Raw genomic sequence first — 24284 nt, forward strand, 5'->3', positions numbered from 1 at the left:
TTAAACTAAAATTCCTTTATATATGCCTTCACCTTCAGTAACAGCTCACAGACCGTAGCTTCACACAGAAAAGAGTGTATTCTTAAATTGTGTTAGCTAGCACAAGGTAACCAATCCTCTGGCAGGCTGAGGAAAACCATAGAGTACCCTGCCAGTTCTTGCACTGACCCGGATGTATGCCAAAAAATGCCTATTTATTATTCAGATGAACTTTCAGTATCTGTTTATTAGATCCTGAGAGCACTGCTGTTCAGATGCATCACAGAAATGCCCATTCCCTTTGTAAGCCAAGACTGTAAAAAGAATTGCCAGCCAAGAGTCAGATTGATACTGCTGCCTTAAAACACAAAAAGGGTGTTTTTATAAGTCTTGCACCTTCTTCCTATACTTTTTGATTAAGTTTTACAATTTGGAGCTCTGGGCAAAGAATCGAAAAGTATTCTAGGAACACATTATTTCTCATTAAAATGTGCATAGGTTCTTGAATGCTTATAGTATGTTGAAATGTCACCTTAAATGTCACCTTAACTGTGAGAGTAGGATTCTTTCCTCCTGTTTGCCAGGATTAGTGGATCAACACACCGAAAGGCACCATGAAGAGCAAGACAATAGTATTGTAACCCAGCACTGCCTAAAGCTGATGTCCTGTCTGAGTCTCTTAAGTCTTTAGATGCTGTAGGGCTCAGAATTTGGTTCATGGTGCAGACCTGCACCCCCTAGATAAACCTGCATGCAGTGTAAATAAGCATATCAGTAGCCCAGGTAAGGTATGTTGTCCAAACCATTTAGAGAGCTGCTGATCTGAAGCATGCCCAACTTCTAAAGAACAGCCCCTTCTTTTTTTCAACACATTGTGTTTCTTTTTTGTGATTGATGTTTATTAATTTGACCTTTTTTTTTTCTTAGATTACCATTAAAACATTGATTTCCCACATACTAATATGATAGCCTTATCAACATTAAAGCAGCTGGTGTTTTATGAGCAATCTGCACACCCCAGGTTAGTCAAAAAATACTCCAGTTACTACTGATCTGAGAGAATGAAACATTGGTTCTAGGCAGTAGTGGGGAGAGCTTGAGGGCTTTCATGGTTTACAGCTGTGGAGGCGTATATTTTGTGTACTTCTAAACTGTTTGAACCAGTGGGATGCAATATTCTGAGCCTTGAGGCTCAAGCTTATTTTTTAAAGTTCAAGGGACAACAACAAATGTTAAGACAGTTTCTCTGCATTATTCTGAGCTGCATTTGTGAAAGTGCTGGGTGAAGTCTGCACGTTTTTGCCTTAGATGGTGGGGCTGTCGTGGACTTTTCTTCCAGATGGGCTTGGGACAAACACTTTTTACCTTTTTTGGGGTCATTTTTTTGTTGACTGTTGTGTGCACAACACAGGCTGATAGAGAATGGCAAAGGTAGAAAAGGTAACTCACCAAAAGTCAGAAGCTTTTTTCCATTATATGCTGTTCACATAGAATCATCTGGGGATCTGCCCAGAAGGTGAAGCAGCAAGTTCCATTTAATCAGATTTTATAGCACAGATCTAACAGCCTGGTGCTGGATCTGCTGCTCTTCTGAGCACAAAGTACACCAGTTCAACTGACTAGACCAGCAAAAAGAATACATGCTTCTATTTAAAGAAGTCAGTTTTCTGCCATTTTGGTGAACTGAACTGGCTTGGAGCGGATGGCACCCAGTTAGCTCAAGGTGGTGGTGTGAGCAGGGTGCCAGGAGGCAGGCGGTGGAGGCCGGACACTGAAGCACTGGAGCAGCGACAAACTCATTAGCTTGGCTCAAGCCATGCCTCAAAACGCTATCCAGAAGAGGTTTTCTTCTGCTGTTCAAGTGAACTGAATGATAAAGGAATCCATGTTCTTGTCCAATGAGCAGAAGAGCCAAAGCAAGGGTACACGCTTAGCTCAGAGGTACTGTGGGGTAGAGCCATAACATGAGACAACAGGTGAAGAGAAATAAACATTTCTTTAGCAGATTTTCTCTGAGAGATTTCTGCGCAGCCTTGTGCAGAAATGCAAACTAGAAAATCCTGTAAAGGGAGAGAATACACTAATGCAAGAACAGGCTAGACATCTTCCTGTTGAAGAAAAACATGAGGTGGGTATGAATTTGAGTTTAGAGATGAAAATGGTTGAGTGGGTGGCACCGGTGACAGCAGGCCTGCATATATTGGCTAAGATACACAGAAAATAGATACATATATCCTAGTCACTTTAGATGCAGCAAGAGCATGTATCTCATTCTGTGCCCATCATGCTACACAAGCATACAGATTTAAGAGGAAGTGAGATGTCCATTTTAAACTATTTATAGTGGAGACAGTACAACTAGTACACTAAAAATATATAATAATGCTTTGTACACTATGATTACTAGAGAATAGTTAATAAAATGCTTGCATATAAATCCTTGTGCTAACAGGGGCAAGCTTCATGTGTGTATGTAAGCATACCATAAAACAAATTTGTTGTAGCCAAGGTCTTGTGACTAGTATGCTAACAAGAAGCCTCATTATAGACAAACTAGTAGACCAGCTACTACCTAGGAAAAAATGTATCTGGCAATACTCTATGAAGAAGTCTGACTAGTGTATCAATATACACTATGTATAAATCTGATAACGGGGAAAGACTATCAAAAGGCTCCAAATCTCAATAATACCTGTGCTATCCAAGCTAACTGGAGGTCCCCCCCATAATTATTTCTTGCAATGATGTGTTATTTCTTCACTCATTAATGGAACAACAGGTAGAAATTTCCCAAATGGAAGCCTGCTCTTCAGGCTGGCTTATAAACAGAGTCGTACATCACAGCCACCATCTGTTGAAGCTATTTGTTCCATGGATACAATTTGCAAGCTTCCTCACCGACTGGGAATAACCTCGAATACACTTTTTTGTTATTGAAAAGGTGGGGGTGGGGGGGGAGGGAAGGACATCAATTTGTTTCTTTTCATTGCAGGAATTCTTGGATTCTACAAAGACTTGTTTCATTTTTTCTAAAACTTCAATAATCTCAAAAACAAACACTTGGAGATACTATATTGTAGGGCTGTAACATAAAGCAATAGACAGATACACTGGTAGAGAGAAACAAACATTTCATTAGGAGATTTTCTTTGCAAGGTATCCACTCAGCACTAGACAGGAATACAAAGTAGAAAGGCTTGCAAAGGGAGAGCATACAGGACTGCATACAGAGGCTGAGCATCCTCTGTCTAACACATGTTCAGCTCAGCATGCTAATTCCTCATAGCCACCTGCACGGGGAAAATTCTTATACTTTCAGTAGATTACTAATGGTTATTTATCCCAGATCCCCACAATTTAATCACAGCTGGTGATTTTAGATTGAAGCTCCACTTTTACATTGGTGATGGTCTTTAGGTCTCAGTCTTGGTATTCTTGTGTAATGAACAGAAAAGTTTATCTGAAAGTTGACAGTCTGAGAGAAACTTCCAGTGAATGTTTCCAGTGAAGCAAATTTCTTCATTGGAAGTTAGTTTTGGTCCCAGTTGTTTTATGATTAAGGTGCAACTTTTAAAGCAGAAACTAAAACTGAAGCATTCCTATACAAACTGTAAATCTTATGATTTAGCATTAAGCCTAAATCTGTTAATGGATAAACAGCCAGGCATGATGGAAAACCTGCTTAGCATTACCTGTTGTGTGTACTCATTTGGTGTTTAATTCTTTCCCATGTTTCCCTGCTTTCGGTGCCTTAGGTCACAGTATTAATACTCTTTTAATGAAGCTTGTATGTGTGAATTATAGTTGGGTTCTGAAAACTTTAGGTGCTGTGCTATTTTTTCATGTTTTTTTCCTCCTGACTATTTTTCTTGGGAAAAAAAAAAAAAGCTTCAGCAAGAAGGTATTGTCACTAACTCTCAACTGCAAGTAAAAAAGCTTTCCGAACAGCACTTAGAGTATCCAAGTTAGATAAGGATAAGCTGTATTTGGAAAACTTTGGAGAATACTAGGATAAAGAAGTTATCTGCTGACCAGCTGAATGACAGTCAAGAAAATTTAAGTATCCTCCATAAAGGATGGTCGTATCAGCGAGAGTGCTTTAACAAAATGAGTAAGAGCCTCCTATTCAGAATCATTTAAAAAGTTATTGTACCAGATAAGAAGGAGCTGGAGTTCAGGAGGGTATCTCTTATAAAACATGATTAGACTCCTTAATCTTAGAGATGATGAATATTTACTCTTCAGCTTTTAAAGGTATCTGAAGATTTACATACATTTATTCCAACAAGTCAAGATATGATAAAATATGGATATAGCTGGCAAACCTTCCCTCGTGGAGGCACAGTTGAACTGGCAAAGCAGTATTCTGCCAATATGGCTGACACCCAATACTGCAAATTACATAAAGGGAATCAACAAAATAGGGTTTGTTTCCCCCCTACAATCACTGCTCCACACTAGAGCTCCTGCTGGGATGGGGAATGCATCAGTGAGAGCCCCCCCCCGCTAACCTTGTGTCCCTGCTCAGTGACACTAGCCAGACTCTGACACATGGACCAGGTCTCAGCAGGGGGCAAAATGTCTTAAAAGCCACAGGAGATGCAAAATGTTCTTATTAGAGGCTGACTCACACAGGACTAGGTGACACAGCACAAAGAAAATACACAGTTGCATGAGCAGAGGAACTGAGCAAATGGCTTCTCCAGGCTCTGAGGAGCTGGACTGACTCATTAAGAAGGTGCAAGTTCTCACAGAAGCTTTTCCTGTGGTGACAGCATTGGCAAGGAGGGGATTCTCTGTCCTTCAATAAGGTGTGAACTCTTGTTATGCCCTTCTGCAGCCAGAGCACTGTCAGAGTCTCTCATTCACCAGATGACAATAAATGAAAACAGTGCCAGCGTAAATGACCAAAACAGTGGCAAGGTTACCGACTATACCATGAATACATAGAAAATCTGAGAAACTGAACTCACTGTCATTCCAACTATCCTCCCCTATGCAGGATGTAGTAGTACTTCAAAATTCGTACTGACCAGACTACCTTTTTTTCACTTGTATACTTTTTATGTTTGTTGGAACCCATATGAGTTTTAAAAACAGCATATGACATCTAATTTGCAGAAAAAGGAAAAGAAAAAGAAATTCTCTAAACTAAGTGAAAGTTACATTCATAACTCTTATCCCAAATTGGACCACTCAACAGAGTATATGATCTACACTCTCAGGTTTGCTTAGATCCTCTTTGAGAACGGGCCAGTGGATTGCAACCATAAATGGCCAAGTATGTTTCAGAGATGGTGCATTTCTCCTAGACTGCTTTGGCCAAAAATGGTCAGTGCCTTGGTAGTCCTATGGCTTCTGTAAGATGACGACTGCTAGCTTGATTTACAAACCAGAGACCCCGGGCCCCTCATCTACGTTCCTGATTCTGAAGATCTGAATTCCATGCAGAGCAGAAGAGTATTTTCCTTTTTCTCTAAATACCATTTCCTCTTCTTTTGTATTTTTTTGCCCTAGGGTTTTCTGCCTCCTTTTTACAGTTTTCTGTAACACTTCATGAGGTGCAAATACACATCAGTGGGTGTAAGAGGTGCTCACACTTGAGTACCAACTTTTTAGCAAATTTTATCTTCAATAGCAATAGACAGCTAAAGTATGTTTGCATGAAACTGGTGTTCTAGAAAAAAGAACTTGAGCCATTTTGGTAAGATAATTCCACCTAACATAAAATATATACAATGCAGATGTCTACAACCAAGCTAGCATCCTAGGCCCTCTTTGGAATCAATGAAGAGAAATAAACACTTGTAGGGTATGATTTACATGAGCTTTTTAAAATGCGTACTTTAGAATAAAATGATTTGCATCCTACAAGTGCCTATTTCTATCTATCAACTAATAAGGTACTACCTAAGAAGCACAGCTACCTCAGACATCAGCTTTTCCACTGTAAACATCTATTTTTGGGTCTGCGAATCCCACCCGCTGTACAGAAGAAAAACTAGGCAGAAAAGCAGAAAAAAGGAGTGACTCACAAAGCAAATCTGATGAGTGCAGCTGTGCCTCAAAGGGCGGGAGAGTTGGTTAAATGCCTTACACTTCCGGAGCTGTTATGCTGCCTAACTTCATGGCCTGAATCTTCTTTGCACCTACAATTTGATATTATTGATTCAATTTCACATAGATACTAATTCATTTAAAGATCGACTATGACTCCATACTGCAAATTTGATTTGTTGCTTGTACTGGGCTGTTGTAATCAGTTTTGTAAAAGAAAAGCTTTATATTTTAGTTGATTTTTACTTTACTGTTATGACAAAATCATTAAAAAAGAAGCATTTTGAATTCCCATCTCCAGCTGAAACATGAGTCACTGCCCTGGAAGAAACTGAGCAACTAAAGCAACTGAGCCATTTGTCACTTTGCCCTGCTTCCAGATTACAACTGCACCTTTCACAATCTCCTGAAGAAGATCAATAGTAACATGAGGAACTTAGTGAAAACATGCTGTAACGATAATGAGATTCTCCCACCAACCAGTGGTATTTCCCATGGAAGAGGTGAAATGTGATGCAGAAGTTATTTGTCTCAGAAGAGAACAACAAACCAGTCTAGAAGACCTAGCACAGAAATCCATCTTGCATTTCCACTGGTGAAAGTATTTGCAAAACCAAAGGTTTAGAACAGAGCACTAGATCCCTTTCTTCTACCAGACAAGAAAATAATGCTGGAGAAGTACTTGTCCTAGAATTTCATGCTCTCAATTTCCCCTGCTCCTAAGTACAGGAGTTTTCTTCCTGGACAATAACTCACAGGACAGGGAAGTTTTTAAAGGGAGAACAGAGGACAGGGTAAGGAAGTACTGAAAATTAAATCTCTTTTGTGCACAATTGCCAGAATAAGATCATCTAGTTTCATATGCCCTGAAGCATGCAAACAAAAACTCCTAGGGGAGAAATTTGAGCCTTCCAGAGAAGCAGTAGCTGGTACCAAGGGATAGTGAGTACGTGACCTATACTGAGATCTTCAGGACTGTTCCACCTATGTTTGTGGTCCCTCAGAATCAGGATATTCAAGGCAAAAGATGGAACAGTGCACTTGTGGGCAATGGCTCTAGTATCGGCTTCTTGGTACACAATGTATTGATTCTGGGTGTTTCAGTCCACACTCATCAACAGGGGGTTTGTCAGCTGTACCCACTCTGTATGAAGAACTTCAAAGAGACCTGAGGTTGTCATACGATTCCTTCTGGGCCGTCAGCTGCTTTTTGCTCAGCATTTGCTCTGCACCAGAGATAGACATCTGTGAAACTGGATACCATATCACTGGTCTCTCATGCCCTGAAGAATGGCCTGAGGATACCAGCATGGCCTTGGCTGCCTATACAGCAGTAAAACAGGACTCTTCAATCTTAAACAGGCTTTTGACTAGATCATTAGTTAACTGCAGCACTAAGATGTAACAGCCTAGGGAGATTGACTCCTCATACGAAGAGAGGCAGTTCACTGCCAAAAGATGGCAGATGTTTTTGCAGACCTCAGCCAAAATACTATTTTTTTTCTCTAAATCAAGGCACTCATAATAATTCCATTACCTAGCTAAGAACTAACTAAAAGAGTTAAATCATGAAGTGGCTTATGATAAAGTCATTGGCAGTGTGCTAGCTCTGTAGATATGGCAAGACAGAACTGAAGGACAGTCGCACATCGTTGCTGACCAAAACTCAGCTCTGAATATCTAAGATCAGCATGTAAGGTGTTTACGCACACAACTGAAAGTTGTACCTACTAAAGTAGCACCACCAGTGGGCTAGAATATACCAGTATGAAATTGCCTAGACCAACCGACTTGTACCTGAATGAGGTGGGGAATACATTGCACTGGTATAAGGAACCTTTACACCACTATAATCTTATATATATAAAGGAGCTTTCCAAGTAAAAATATATTGGTCCAAAAGAAAACAACCACCCCCCCCACCACACAAACAGAGAAGCCCTCACACTTGACTAAAATAGACATGTGTACAAACTATCAGACCTTAGTGACTAACCTCAGCTGTACTTCTCCTCCTCCTCTATTTTCTACCCTAACCCAGAACTATGCCACTTTTTTGAAGAATACAAGATACAACTGTAATTACTTAATTTTTGATGGTATACAAAAGAAAAGAGAGAACATGAAAATGTATGGCTAAACCACCAGCTGGATTAAGCTAAACTGTGGTCTCCGTGTTGTCCTGAGCACAGACACAGCTCCCCAGTATTTCTGAAAGAAGGAAACTAGCTTCTGACCTTGTAAATGAAATAGCCTGGTTACCTAATAATTACCAAAAGAGGACTATGATCCTGTCTTTGATCTAAACTAATCTTGGCCTGTCCTGGATTAAGTTAAACACGGAAATTCAACAAGGGAGATTCCCTTCTGTCCTCTTCTCATCTATTTTAAATCTAATTTATAAAACATTCCCCTAAATATGTCCATAAACTTGTACTTAACTGTAACACTTGAGCAGCTGTTGAGTAAAATGATACATATTTCAGACAACTACCTAACTATTTACTCAAGAGACAACCACAATTCAGGTATACTATTTCATCTGCGCAGGCAAATATTCTCCAATTTATATCACAAATGATTTTTATAGAGCATTTAAATATTCCTCAACTACTACTCCTCAGTAGACACCAAGATTATAACAAATACTGGCAGAGAAAGAAATGCAAAGTAATATTCTGCCCTTCAATGTCTCAGCAGCACCCTTGTTTTGTATTTTTATAGCAGTAGCTAATAGCTTACTTGATAGTTCCTCCTGTGTCATACACCTGACTGTCTTTTGTCACTTCTGTGACAGCCATTCTGTTATTTAAGCATATCTTTCCCTTGTAGCTAATATAAACATAAACCAGCCTGCAAATTGAAGCTGTGCTTTCTTGCTTTCACTCAAGCAAAACTCCAGTGTACTTCAGTGAGACAATTAAGTCCTGTTTACTAACTTTCCCAATCTAAAAGACCTCAGCAAAAGGAAAAAACACTGCAAATTTCAGTGGGAATATCCTACCCAGGTTCTGTCTCCTGTCGCAGGCAGAGACACTGCCTCTCTCAGCCTGCATGGGGGCTGGAGAATGCATGGAGGGCATATGGGACCTTTGAGGAGAGCCATGTGGATGCCTGAGACTTTCTCAATCCTCTTGAAACTTCCCAGGCAGACAACACAATTTCATCAAGTCTTCAAGCCAAAGCCATAATCTTCAAGAGAGCTGTAAACCAGACAACAAAATAAGTGGTCTGATCTTGAAAAGAGTCAAAACCCAAGATCTTCCAGGGAGGCTGGGTATTCAACACTTTTCAAAATAAGGGCATGCTCTCCATGCTCTTCAGCCTTGTACAGATTCTCCAGGCTATATATAAGCACTGCTGTCCTGTTGGTCACCGACTTACCTGAAAGTACCAGATCATTAAGATGTGCATGGCTTTTCTTACTGCAGAGTTAGCTTCAGGTAACATGCGTGTTGCTCCTAACTCAAGTCCTCCTGTTCCTGACAAAACCCCCACAACCAACAACAACACCCATTCAGGCAAGAACAGTTACACCTTTAACTAGAGTTAGCTGACCCATCAGTAGAAACAAGCTGAAGTCTCAGGAAACACCACATCAACTATTTACCACAACTGCTTGGTGTTGCTAGGGTGCTAATTCATGGGATGACTTTCCTCATTCGAGCCACATTAACTTAAGGGGCATTAACTTGAGTGCATGCATTTTAAATTACCTCTTTAGTGAGGACAAGTTCTGTGAAGTAGCTTTCACTATAACCCTATAACCTTCCTGCTAGTAGCTCCTTATCAGGAATTCATTACAAAAGAGCAGTTTTTTTTCCCCCAGTCTTAATGTAGTGTTGCACAGGACAAAGCAACCAACCCTCTGCCAGATATTTTAGAGTGCTGGACTAGCTGCTCTTCACCTAGGACCGAATACAGTCGCGACGGAGTCATTTTTATTTCACTTGCTGTTTTATGTGCTTTGACCTCCAGCATTTTGTCATTTTTACCAGAAGGAACTATTATTATGAGTGCTTTTCGCTAGCCAATATAAATCCTTGGCAGCCAGTCCCCTCAGCCTGACTGAAGCAATCAATCTGCCAGAAAATCACTATGGTATCATGTGCTATGAATATTTTATAGTTTACTTACTCTAATTGTTCATTTTCTGCCCAAGCACTAAGGTCACGCTGGTCACACCTGGTAAGATATGTGGTCCTCTGCGAGACCAAAAAGCAGATCACACACCAGAATATTCTTACACCTCATGACTCAGTTAAAGAAAGATAAACTGGGACTAAGAAACAGATGAATCAACAAGCTTGCCCAGAACACAGAGCTATCAAAACACTTTCAAGTCACCTAACCTTTTTTCACCCTCCGTATATATTTGTCAGGCACTTTGTGTCTTGCGATGGATGTGTTCTGGGTCCAGGAACCACAAAGTGCCCATCTCAATCAGTTTTTGCACTTGCTTCTAGGATACATGCTGATGTGGCAAGCTGACAGTGAATGTGTGATACCCTCAGGTTCAAATTCAAGCTACTGTCAAGGGAAGTACTAACCATAATAAATATTTACTTTAGCAGGCTTTTTCTTCAGGATTTGCACCACAGTACCTGACCTGCATACCAATCTCTGGAACAGTGGACCACCCCAATACACTATTGAAAATGCATGAAGATCATTCTGCACTGGATTTTCCAATATACAGTGTATTTGAAGAAATACCTGCACTGAATAACCCTCTGAGATTCAACACGTTCTGTGCTTAGCAGCTGGCAAAGTATCATCTCTTTTTCATCCTGATGAGGCTAAGCTAGACACGGCATAATGGCACTTACAGTGCAAAATAGGTAATGAACACTGATATATCAGTAAAGATTGTCAAGGAATCTTTAGAGAATTTTACTACAGTAGGACATCTCCCCTGAATGCAAACATAAATACAGTAAATTATGCATATTAAGGCCAGGAACGATGCTGAAGGAAGAGCTCCTACAGTGTGCCGCCTGCCACATCAGGGAGCTGAACTTGATGATTCTGGTCCTATGTTCCTAAGGCACAGTGATATACAGGTCCCAACTGTACTTTCACTGACTTCAGGGGAAATGTAAGGTGTCCTGAATCAGAGCAGTTTTTAAAATTAACTGGTCTGTCTTAATGGAAAAAAGATACTACATATCTACATATGTATGTATACTACAAAGACTACGATAGCATCAAAAATAATCATTAGCGGTGTCAACTGCCAGAAGATAAACCCACTAATAAAAAAGCCAAAATTTTAGCAGTAAGAAGCCATATTAGATTCTTGAATCCATGTTGAGGCATCCAAGTATCACAAAGACTAACTTTAGCCAGAGGGTACAAAGCTGGTAACTCCTGTGAGCTTCCTAGATGGGAGAAAAAGAAACGATCCCTTAAAGGGTGATTCAGATTACCTAAAGATTGACCTTTGCTTTAGACCACGCTCTGGAGGACACATTCTGCTGTCTATTGACAGCATCCAAGGATACTATCTTAAGTTAGCTTTTGTGAACATCCTCCCAGATAATTTTCCAAAAGACATCTCAGTTCAGTGGGAGCTGCTGCAGTCACCAGGCACTATGTGAGAGCTTAGATAACTAATGGGGTTTATGCCTTCAACTTCTGGTTCCTGTTGCTGGGGAATCTTGGCCACTAACAACTACTTCAGAAGTACATGCACAGAAATAACATAAGAGGCTTTGATTCAGCACTGCTCCTGGGGTTTGCTGCTTAAAGACAACAAATCTTCACAAGTACTCTCGGGATGGTCTACAATTGCAGCGGGAGATACGTGATGACTGTGGCAAGTGCTGCTGTGGTAATGCTGCAGATGATAAGAGACTCAGATAAATCCATCTTTTTGGTGTTGGTCTGGTGTTTCACAAGCTGTGATAAGAACTAGGCAGAGTCCAGATTTCGATGTACAGAAATGTTTCAAATAGCAGCTGGGAGCTCTACGATGAATTTCTGGAATGTGCTGCTCTGGTAAAACACGATTATTGTCAGTAGGTTCAGAAAATATGTAATCTTCTTCTGCCAGGAGCAGAAAACAATGACTGTGGTAGTATTCATGTTCAACAACAGCCAGTTCTCAACTGTCATGCATACTGATGTGCGGCAGGAATCCCTAAAATGAACATTTGCTAATTGTTTCCGTGCAGTTTCAAGATAAACAGCTAATTTTAAGTACCCACTCCAATACTGCTGTGTAATGAATGTCAACAAAAGCTGTAGTAGGGTAACCGGACTAACTACAGTTAGCACAGAAAGTGGTTTAACATATTTGTCAGGATATTAGTTCCGAGCACTTGCTTTCTGTTTGAATTCACCGCTAAAAATCCCCCAAAGCAAAACTCAATAAAGGAGCCATCGCAGCTGGATACATGCCATGAAGTTGTCAATAGAGAAGTAACCTGCAGTAGGAGCTCCATGTATCAGACTTGTCTTTTTTTCTAGCATACATTTCAGAAAATGGTCACAGAAGGACCAGTGTTTTATGCATAACCTGTATTTCCTGTGAAGACCCTGCTTTGGCAATGTATAATAATTACAGGTTGGGCTGCTCTTCAGCAGTGCAACACCTGGCAAATCTACTCTTTTAAAACACACGCATGCACACAGAGAGGTGGTTTTAGTTTTGCGTTAGATTTCTACTTCAAAGCTTTCCTACTGCCATCTTAAACAAAACTGTACCAAACATATATTGTTCTGCATAAACTATTAATAAAAAATAATTCTCAAAAATGAATTTCAGTGGTCTATCACTGCTTGTTGACATTCAATAGGATGCAATTTATCCTCATAATATTTCCGATACTTTAATGGGGAAAAGGGCATCTTGAAATTTGTTGCTCAATAAAGTCTGAAAAGTATTTTCAGTTTCTTTGTATTCTTCCAAATTTTTATGCATAAGATAGATTCACAAATGCATATCTTGAATAAGTAGGATGCAAAATAATTGTACCAAATACCGAGAACTCACATGTACAATTTCAGTATACAGAGATGGGACAAACACTTTTTTCCCATCCTCCTATGATTATTTGTGTCAATTCTTTAAAAATTTCCGTTCTTTCAGATACTTTTTTTTCTGTTCCATTGAGATCCCAATGACTGTTTGGAAGATTCGTAAGTATTTGTGTGTCTGTATGTCTATTCCTTTTGCTGGTACTTTCAATTATGCATTCACTTTAATTTGCAACACCAGAAATAATAGCCTCAGCATGCCTGTATCTGACAAATTTGTACTCTGAATTTGGTTGCAAAATCTGGTCTCCTCACAAGTTTTCAGATGGTGTATGGGCAGAGGCAGCAGGAAACACTTACCTATTTGGCATCAAGAATGTTAATACAACTGCAAATAGTGTTTTGCATTTCTGCAATTTCTTCTGTTGTTGAATGACTTCGATACGTAATGCAGTAATGCACTAAGGACCTTTCTCAGATACATTAAATACAGTTTTTTAAATAAGGATGAAATCAGACAGTCCTCAACCTAGTTGTAAGTATATATTGTAAGTGTATATAAAGCATGTATTATTAAAACATGTAACTTCTCCTAAATTAATTCATTACCGAGCTTTAGCAGCTGTGGAAATGATGTTTTGGTTGACAAGTTTAGTGCAAACTTGAGCTGGCATTTAATCATACCAAGAATCCCTTGCAGATCACAGCTATGTCTATCCCATGTTCCCAACTGTACTGAAATCAGGTTGACATGGTTTAAGCACCTTTGCCTTAAAGTGATGTGAAAAAACTTTGCTCCATCTAGAATGTAGGTCACGCTTTTTTCTAGGAAAATCTTTCATATATTTTTTTTCTTTTTAGGAGAAAAAAAGAATCTTTGTTCAATGGAAGAAAGCTTTGTAGTTCATTCATCCTTTGAACAGCCACATACGACAACGGTAAGCCATCGCTGTTGATTTCATCTCCACTGAGGAGGTGGTATGTCACATAAGCCTCATGTGACAGCATGTATAATCTTCTGCTGCAGTAACACCAAAGGATAGGAGGAGGAGTCTTCTATCAGCTAAAATCTGTGATGAAAGCTGTTACAAGGACTGTTGGGGTAGCTTGACTGCCAATCTCTTGCCCTGGAAATACTGTATGCGAATGAGATGTCATGTCCTCAGCAGCACAACAGGAATGGACACTACTGTAGGGCCTTGACTATCCAAACTAGTGGTCTGTCTATGCAGAGAAAGTAAGCTACTCTGGCCAGCAGAAGCCTGCAAGAAGAGGTCCTTTGGTTAGCTTTCAAGTTTTCCTTAGTAATAATAGCTGAAAAATACCATGCAGTTACACTTGCAGATAAATCTTTTCAGCACCAGTAATGCACACATTTCCTAGCACAGACATCTAGCCTTAGAGTCTCTGCCATAGAAAACCTTTATATAAAAATGCCTTGTCATATGCACCATTAGCTGAACAGTCAGCAGTGGTAGCACTGTTGTGGATATTGCCTACTTTCTTAATGTAAATAAAATCAGAACTTCTTCAGTCCATTAGAGCTAACAAGTTAAATCTTTGGAAGCCATTACTTTAGTGATGATCTCTGTATTTACTAGATGAGCTGCAAATATTACAGAGCGTTGGTGTATAATTTTTAAGTCAGGCCAATGGGGAGTTCTGCTTCCTAGTAATCTGAATCATTGAATATTTCTATGTATTTTATTACAACATTAAGTTTCTACACTAAGACATATCTGATAAAAGAGAATTTGCTTTTGAGATATGCTTCATGCTTATTAAAATATTTCTTCAGCATCTTGCCACTCTTTCACTAACAAAACTACGTGCTAGCGTTACAAATCAGGTCTCTTTCTTTTAAACCAATCTCATGACAACCAGCTGTGCTCTTTTTGCTCTGATTTTGCTCTGAATGGGCCAACAAGCATGAGTTCAACACCAGCTGTGTTTAGGGCAAGCGGGCAGCTTCTCAGGCAGTGACAACTGCTGAGCCTTCTCACCTGGCTCCCCAATTCAACAGCAAGCAATGCGTAGTCAGAGAATGAATGGCAGAAGTACAGGCTATTGGCATCAAACTGAAGCTGGCTAGTGCAATATAAACCAGGTTGAGTTTTAAACATTTAAACAGTTACCCTACCCTTAACATAAACACTTCGCAGGACTCAGTGGAAAAATAATAATAATCCAAACCGTAAATTAAAGCACATGAAAGGATGAATTGACTAATACATTTGCATGTTTGGTATACAGAACCCAAGCAGCTGTAAATGGCAGTAAATAACATGCAGTGACTGACAGTCAGTAGTGCACAAGCTAAAGATGAGACAGTACCTGTCAGTTAGATTAGATGGTATCATCTGCTTTAGACACACTGAATGCCTGGAAGGGAACTTGAAGCAGGGGACGTGATATGCTGATGAGCACAAAAACCACCAAGGCTGAACAAACCTCTCATCACCAGGGCTGTTGCTTCTCCCCCCTGGCTCTGCACAGTGGACAGAGTGCCCAGTGGTATGGAGAGTTAGATGCTCAAAGACAGCTGCTCTCCCACCTATCACCGAAAAAACATAGTACTTTCTGCTTCTGACATCTGATTTCAGATTAAAGGCTATATATTGTCCCCTTGATGTACTATGTCCTTGAATATGATTTGAAACTCAATTTCTTTCTGTTTGTTTAAGTGGAACTGGTGGACCACAGACGCATCTGTCCTTTCCTTCAACAAAGGAACAGCAAAGCCCTCATTAATCAAACACAATGAATGTTAAACACTGACTCTATTAACTCACAGTAAATAAGCTATGTGATTACATTCATCCTGTAGGTCAAGCCCAAGGGGATTTGTCACAGATCACTTCATAACAGGCTCCCCCTCTTCCCTGCCAAACCCTCTCCCCTCACCAAATAAAGCATATAAGACATGGACACAGGCCATGCGGTATCCAAAACGTTCATCTGCACTGCAGCAGAAAGGTGTGAGCAGTTGCTCTGGAAATCCTCAACTAACTGGACTGGATTCCTTAACAACAAAGTTGCATGCTAGGATGAGTAAAGCCTCTTTAAAAAGTTGCAAGGAGAAACTTTTGTTTTCTACCCTGGCATAGGCTACATCGAAAGCACAAGGGTAGAAGAGAAGCACGAGACTCTCCTTTGCTGAGGACTCTGCACCACGAGCTGTGCAGGAAGCCAGGAGATGACTTGGTACATCTTGCCATTGCATCCTGGAGCGCAGGTGGGAGCAAGGCCTCAGGAAGCCTGCAGACCTACAGATGGAAGAACCACCAGGAGATCAAATTGACGAGAAACTCCTCTGATTTTGGTGAACTACCCTTGCAAGATGTTATAAATTGGAGACTTGAGGGAATAGCAGAATTTATCCTCATATGAGTAAATAATTTATAATGTATCCACACGTGCTAGAACATACTAAAAATAACTATACGTTTTCCAAAACATGAATGCATACTTACTGATATAAACTCCTTAAACACGTTTGCACTCAACCTTGTATCAAATGATATGCGTATTCACAAACCCAATGAGTACATTTCTTACACTTAATTAGCACTGCAGAACTTCTGCACTCTCTGATAAATTATCTGTGAAAATTATGTTACAGATTTTGCAGCTGATATGAAGATACTACAGCAAAAAACCCCAGTAAAAAATATGAACTAATTACATGATGAACTTTGAGAAATCAAGTTCTCACTTGGTACGTCACTGGTGGTATATCAGATATCTATATCAGTGGTACCCAACAGCACTAATCAGCTCTATAAACACTGATGATTAAACTTAATAACTAGCTCACAATTTTGCTGAACTGACTACACAGGTTTAGGTGTTTGCAGATGCCTACAGTGCTTCAAATGATTCATCTATGTCAAACCAGGACAGGCAGCTCCCTCCAACACATATTTTTGTTCTAAAAAAGTACCTTAAATTACTATCCATGCTGTAAATCTTCCCTTGCTCCTCCCTAGATCATACACATCTTTTAAACCTGTACGCTTTGTCCTGGCATGTACTGCACTGAACTGTTTTCTGTTATTCACATGAAAGGCTGGGGAATCTTTACTGTCATGAACACCCTGTGCAACTGAGATCATAAGGGCTATCCCCACGTTAGCCAGCCATGCACACCAGTAAGAGCGGCTCTATAGAGCAAAACAGTTGTAGCTGGAGACCCCATGTCCACACTATGCCTATTTCACATGTTTCTACTCTGAACTAGCCCTAGACATACCCCATCTGACCAAATCATACTTATGCTAAAAGCTGAACTTCTTTTTCTTCCATCTCACCTTTCAGGAAAGCTTAGGAGGTGCAATGGCTGAGAAATGAACTGTAATTGCAAAACTTCTCCTCCAAAATGGTAATACATCACTTTAATGTGAAGGTCCTCTCCTACAAAGCCTTGTGCAGGAAGTATATGTTTTTGTTGAGTGGCCTTCCCAGATTTAGCTTTACTGAAAGACATAAAAACCTACACTAATTCAAGATGACATTAGGCAAGGTTTCTAAAAATGTATGTTCTGCTTAACTGTTCTCACTTTCAATACATGCTCAATGGTAAAGAGTTTTTTTTTTTTCTTTTCTATTAGTCATTCCTTGTTTGTGGGCCAAGGTCAAACAAATTCAGAACAGCTCTCTGCGTATGTTCTTACCTCCTTAATTACAGTGCAGTTTACACCAGAGTGGAATCTGGAAGGCCCACTACAACCATCAGCAGATCACGCCAGATGCTTAGGTCTAGCAAACAGACACACATCATAGCTACAGTTAGTCTGCAGTCAGTGTGAAAATTCTCTTTGCTTTGTGTGTTTGTGTGTGTGTGTGTGTTGGGGGGGGGGGTGTTGTCATTTTATTTACTAGTCTTTTAAAGCCAGAAATTATTTTTAAAACAAAAAATTCACACAACTGTCCACAGCTGTAAAGTTAAGTAAAGACTAAGGGAAACTATGGCAAATCAGTGAAATACATGAAGTTCCTTCACATTAGTGGCATATGAAAGCTGTCTTGCAAGAAGTAAAGTAGTCTGTGACCATTCTGATGTGGATTAAGCTGTAGGGACTATAGCTCCTAAATGAGGTCATATATGAATTCAAGATGTTTCAAGTTGTATAAATGAGATCATATATGAATTTAAGTTATATAAATTGACTACTGCAAATAACCTATACAGTATGAGGATGAAAAGCACTCAGTACTCTCATTGACCTTATATGAGTGTCCCCAAATATAACATGCTTATTATTCGCTATCCAAATGCTTTCAAAGAAATTGTGTGTGCCAATCTCTACACATCAGAAGGAAGACAAACTGACAAAGGACAGAAACACTAGTCATCAGTAAGGAAATGTTCTTCACAGACCACTCAAACCAACTTCTAGTCCTCATCCTCTAGGAAAACCCACAAAACAGCTCCAAGAGACAAGCCCGCAAAACACCTGGGAACTAATATGCCTCTATAGGGAGCACATGCTATATTTTACAGTGCAGCACAAATTTCCCCACATCCAGATCTTGTTAATGCATGCTGTTAATGCATGAACCCTTTCTTTCTCTCTCATCTAGAAAAAAAAAAACAACCATCACTTGACCCAACTGGCTCCACAGGTGCCAACATTTTTCTTTCAAATTATCTTATTAGTATAATTAAGTGAAATTCATAGAAGTTGTTCCCAATCTGCATTAGATGATATTGTATCTGTTTCAAACCTAGAGAGAAGATTTTTTCTTCTGGTTTGTTTTTTTTCTAGCTAGTTGGTCAGGTGAAAGACGATTACTTTCCACCTTGCTCACCTGGTCTCCCTCCTGTTTGTAATCACAAAGTCCAGACCTTTAGCTACTTTGGCCTAACCTTCCTGAGTATTTCTATGCTTAAGGAATTCTTTATATAGCTGTGTTGTCAGTAACACACAAATGAACATACAAGTAAAAGAAACCTACAGTACGAAACAAAACTTACAGCAGAAGTACAACGGGTAACATTCAGAGACAGATATAGGGCATTTCAACAAATGTGTATGTTTAATTCTTGTTTCTTCACTGTCTGTAATATCTCCTTACACTCCTCTTCATTCCCACCCTAGAAGCAGCATGACAGTAGCTCTCAAGGAGATTTACTAAGTGCATGCCTGAAATTTGGGAAGGCACAGTTACAACAGCACATCATCTTTAAAATTGGTCTCTGCTACTGATACTGATAATAAATAGAATTACATAAAATTTGATGCCCAGGAGTCATGAATTGGATGGGACCAGCCTGTAATAGATGCTTCTGACACACCACTATCAGCCTTTGACATCAAAAAGAGAAAGCCTGAAGTAAGGTTAATAAGAGTACATTTTCCATTACATTTTTCCAGTAGTTCTTGAAGAAAATACTGCCCTTGAGACTCTTCCAAGAACTGAGAAGACTAATGATATCTTTGATCTTAAGTTTATTTCACTCTTTGAATGTTTTCTTTTTGCCTCCTTTCACACTGATTAATGTGGTGTTAGGCAAACTCTTTTGATTATTGCTGTCTGTGACATTTCTTCCAAGAGATGAAATTAAACGTTTAAAACTCGCTTTATTATTTTGAAGTGTTTTCTTCCTTCCTTCCACTTTCTCAGTAAAATCAGGAGTTTGGGGGAAAACACTAATACTTCTTTCAGATACATGTCTGCTATGCTCTTTAAAAGCAGTTTTAGTTCCTATTCTAGAAAAGCACAAGGAAAAAAACAAACTGGAGTGCAGTGAGTGTAGCCTCACAACTGTTCAAAGCAGTTAAGCAATCAGTATGATTGGTGGCGTGGCTCATTTTTGAGCATTTTTGAGTGTTTTTACCATTGCTCATTCTGTTCAACAAAATAGCAGGATATATATGGAAGCAAACTTTATGCTATGTGACCAACACTTATGGGAAAATAGAACAGACTGCTAAATGTCAGTTCATTGGCCAGTGCCACAAATTGCTATGTTCCATGTCTCTAAACAAATACTGCAGCAATGCATAAACATCTGTTTCAGAAATAAAGCAATAACTTTCTGAGCTTTACCTTCTCCTCTTATTTTGCCCCAATAAAATCCCTTGTCAAAAGAGAAGAGGAAAAAACACGATGGAAGTGTGTTATCTAGCTAAGATTCTTTCTCTGAATGTAATTTCTCCATGGATCCTCAGTGTCTCCAGCTTGATTGCTTGTGATATTTTCATAAATTATTATTTTTTACAGTCATGAAATGGGATTCCCCACTGTGCCAGGTGCTTATAAATAAAAAGACCATTCTTGCACAGAAGGCTTTATGACTTCCCATTTTTCTAATTCAGTGAACAGTGAAACATTACTACGCTATTTTTACAGACCTTCTGACTCATCACTGCTCCCTTTACTTCTTGCAATCACTTGTTTGTGACTCTTAATCCCTTTGATCCTTAGGCACATGTGGAAAAGCAAGGACCTGCACTGGAATGCCTGTGGCTGAGAATATTGTTTTACCAGAAATTCAGAGAGACAGTCAGTGAGGGCTCAGCCAAAAGAAGTAGTAGGCACCATGAGAACTGCCTACGAAGAGCAGGCCAAGGTCACAGTCAAGGACTGATGAGTAGTTGCAAGCACAGAAGACGGGACCTTCAGCCAAGAGAAGAAGTCAACGAGGGAAAGGGAAAACAAGAGATGAGGTGGTGAAGAGCAGGGCTGAAGACAATACAGAGCAGAAGTAGCTGTGAAGTTACTTGACAGATCTGCAGAAGTAGAAAAGTAAATGACAGAAAAGCAGGTGCACAGTGACAATGCTGAGAGGGATCGCAGTACAGTGGAGGCAAGCACAATCCATCTTAAAGTATGCAAGGATCCTGGTAGCAACTGGACTAGTCTGAAGAGAGGCATCAGATTGCTGAACCATCAGTAACTGCAGAAGAGAACGAGGAAAGGAATGCAAAAGGACCCATGACATACCTAATCTATCTCATCCACAGCTCTGGAGAGACTTGAGAAGTACTGAGGTGTCCTACCATGCCCACCAAGCCAACTACTATGATGTTAAAGAATTGAACTGGGGCTTATGAACACCTCAAACCTTTCAAAAAAAATCTATGTGACGAAATGTACCAAGAAGCAACTCATTACAGCTAAAGGCAAATCTGTCACCTGTGCTCAACAAAACTAAAATGAGCTATTCGGCCCCAACGTCAGTGTGTTCTTTCTAGAGGGTGGTATAGGATTTTAAAAGGGTGAACAGTTCTGACTGCTAGAAGCTTATGGGAAGGTAGTTGGAGTTCTTTGTTTCCTGAAAGGGTTTCCTGCTTATCATTCTCCTGTGATTGTCCCTCAGAGGGCTGGGTGTGGACCTCAGTGTAATAAATAACAAAGATGGGAAAATTGTATGCTATTGATTCTTCCAAGAGTCAAGATCACACCTGAAGTGCATGTGAGGGCTGTCAATCTTTTATGTACCCACCCTCCCATCCCAGCAAAAAAGAAAGTAGATGCTATGACAACTATCAATAGTAGGATGACACCTGACAAGATCCTTCTCTCCAATACTCTTCTGTCAAAAAACTCATCTCACTTCTATATTTTGTTAATACTGGGTGTTCGTTTTAACAGCATAAGATGCGCTAGTAAACCGAAGGTGAATTTGTGGCTGTGCCCATACATGATAAAAGGATTTTAGTGGCAAGGACACCAAAACAGATGTGTGAAAAGCAGAGATTTATAGCTGTATACACAGGATTTTGCAAGGCAACAAAGTTCATGACTCTCTAAGTCAGAGTCTTTGTATTGATTTCAAATCTATTTCACGCCTACATTTTCAGAAGCCCTAGCATGAGTTTATCTTTTACTTGTAATTTGGCTTACATAGCAAAAGTGCTGATGACTACTAAAGAAGTTTCTTGCATTGTTACCCTTAGCTGAAATAGCTATATCCAGGCAGCAAAACAGAATTTTACAATGCAGATTCACATAGATTGCGGACTTTCTCTTAATGTACTTAACCAAAGCAAAGCTTAACAATACCCCCCTGCCAGAATAAAACTTTGTCATATGAAAACTGCCATTTAGCTGAATAGGTGGAAAACTTTCATACTGGTTAAATAATATATGCAGTTTCATGCAGAGCAATTAAGGGACTATCATCAGAATTTCATGTTGACAAGAGGGGGGAAGTAACAGGCCATAATTATTCCTGGTGAGATTTTATTATAGACAGTGGGGTTATATCCTGAAGTATAGTTTGGAGGCTTGCACATGTCAGATTCATGCTGACTTGCTTTTTGGACTACATGAGCTTTGATTCAATAACCCATTGTAATTTCATGTACCCAGATAGACTGTCTAATAGGTCCTGAAAGCCAATGGTTTGAAAAGCTTAATGTAACATCAGGGACTATCAGGTCAGAGGGATATCTGTACTTGGCTTGGTGTTCACATAACACTGTTAGCTCTATACTTCTATATTAGACACATCAAGCAGTTCAAGTTAAGTTTATTCACATACAATTTTCACAAAAGACTGGGAAAACACACCATTACATGAAGCTTGTCTCTGGATAAAGTACTCAGAGAAAGAAATGCACCTTCCTAGCTTATTAAGTGCCCCACACAGAGTAATAAAATTATATTATAATAACTCTCAGCAAACTGGTAGGTACCTACAAAAATGAAGCCAGCTATTTCAGTTGGTATCTGGCAGACTACTAGCCAGTCTTAACTTCCAAACAAATGCAAAAAGAAATGTGGAAGGGAGAACTTCCCACAGCAGAAGTTTGTCTTCCCTTCTTTCCAGAGGAAATTTTTTGGGGGGTGGGGGGAGGGGCAGAGTTGCCACATGACACTCCAGCTTCATGTCACGAGTGACTATTACCAAATGCAAGAATTCAGACTGAAAGAGTATGCCAGAGACGGTGCCTGTAATGATCAGGAACACTGGTGGAATTTTCTAATGGGGGAAAAAAAAAGATAATCTTGGTTACCTGCGTGGGGTAAAGACAAAATTAGGGATCTGTGCTTCCCACAAGCAGCGAGTGAAAAACAGTCATAGCATCTTGCATGCATACGGCTGGTGCCTAGCTGGTTCTGAAAGAACAAGGTGAACTGCAGCCAGGATTTGAAAGCACATTGGCAGAGATCCTCCTTTCTGATTTTTCCACTAAAGAGAGAAAATGCAAAGTGGCAGCACAAGCTCTTCTATTTTCTCTGCTATATTTATGCTTACATTCTCCTCAATCCTCCTCTCTAAACTCTTGTCACCACGTACTGTCCCCATCTTGGTGACAGATAGCCGGGATAGTCCAAGAGTACATACAGTGCTGAAATACTGTCTCCTTGGGCAACAGCTGTGCTATACAGCTCCCTCTCCAAGTCTGAGCACAGCAGTAAATGCCTTCTAGTGAAGAAGGATGCCTTAGATCAAAGTCTGGCTCCTCTCCATTTCCTATCTAATCTTTGGTATAGATTTTCCTGTAGTTTCCTAGTTTATTTTATTCTATATTAATGCGCAAGCCAGTAACCATAAAAAGATATATAACAACAACGTAACCAGTAACATAAAACCCATCTTCATCTGACTCCATGAAACTCAACAAAGGACAATCTGACATTTATGAGAGTCCACAGTAAAAGACAGCAAAGTTCTGTATCATTGATAGAATCACATCTGAATAATTTCAGAACTGGGTTACTTCTTAGCAGGTGAAGAGCTATTATACAGATTTATTGGATCACATTTACCCCAGAATAACTGAGTTAAAATAAATGGTGGAACAAAAGGAATAACTTTGGTCTACTATGTAGTAAACTTTTTATAGCTTTGTTGAGTGTATAAATAATGATAGATAGTTTTGTTGTCTTCTACTGCATGTATTTTCTGCACTGAACATTTATATTCATGGCAAATATACTGTGTTTTAAAAGAAAGAAATCATAAAAAGTTGCACACTAAGTTATATATCCAGTGTGAAAATTAAAACAACAACAAATGTACCCAAAAGGAATATAAACATTTAATCATGATCTTATGAGCAGAAGAAACATGCCTACCGATGTTCCTAAATTGAGGATCCAGTCTCCTGCAGTGCTCTGACAGACCTATTCCAGGGGATTTAAATGCTGCAGCTTAAGATATTACATCCTCAGACGTCCATCCTCCTAGCAATTACTGCTTCCACAGCAAGGACAGCAGAAGCAAAAAGAAAATATGATAGCTCTCTGAACACCGAAGTTCACAAGTTCGGTGTATTAGTTTAAACTACCCTCAGTCTGTTGGATTTAGC

This window comes from Apteryx mantelli, chromosome 2, assembly GCF_036417845.1.
Source record: "Apteryx mantelli isolate bAptMan1 chromosome 2, bAptMan1.hap1, whole genome shotgun sequence".
Classification (NCBI taxonomy): domain Eukaryota; kingdom Metazoa; phylum Chordata; class Aves; order Apterygiformes; family Apterygidae; genus Apteryx; species Apteryx mantelli.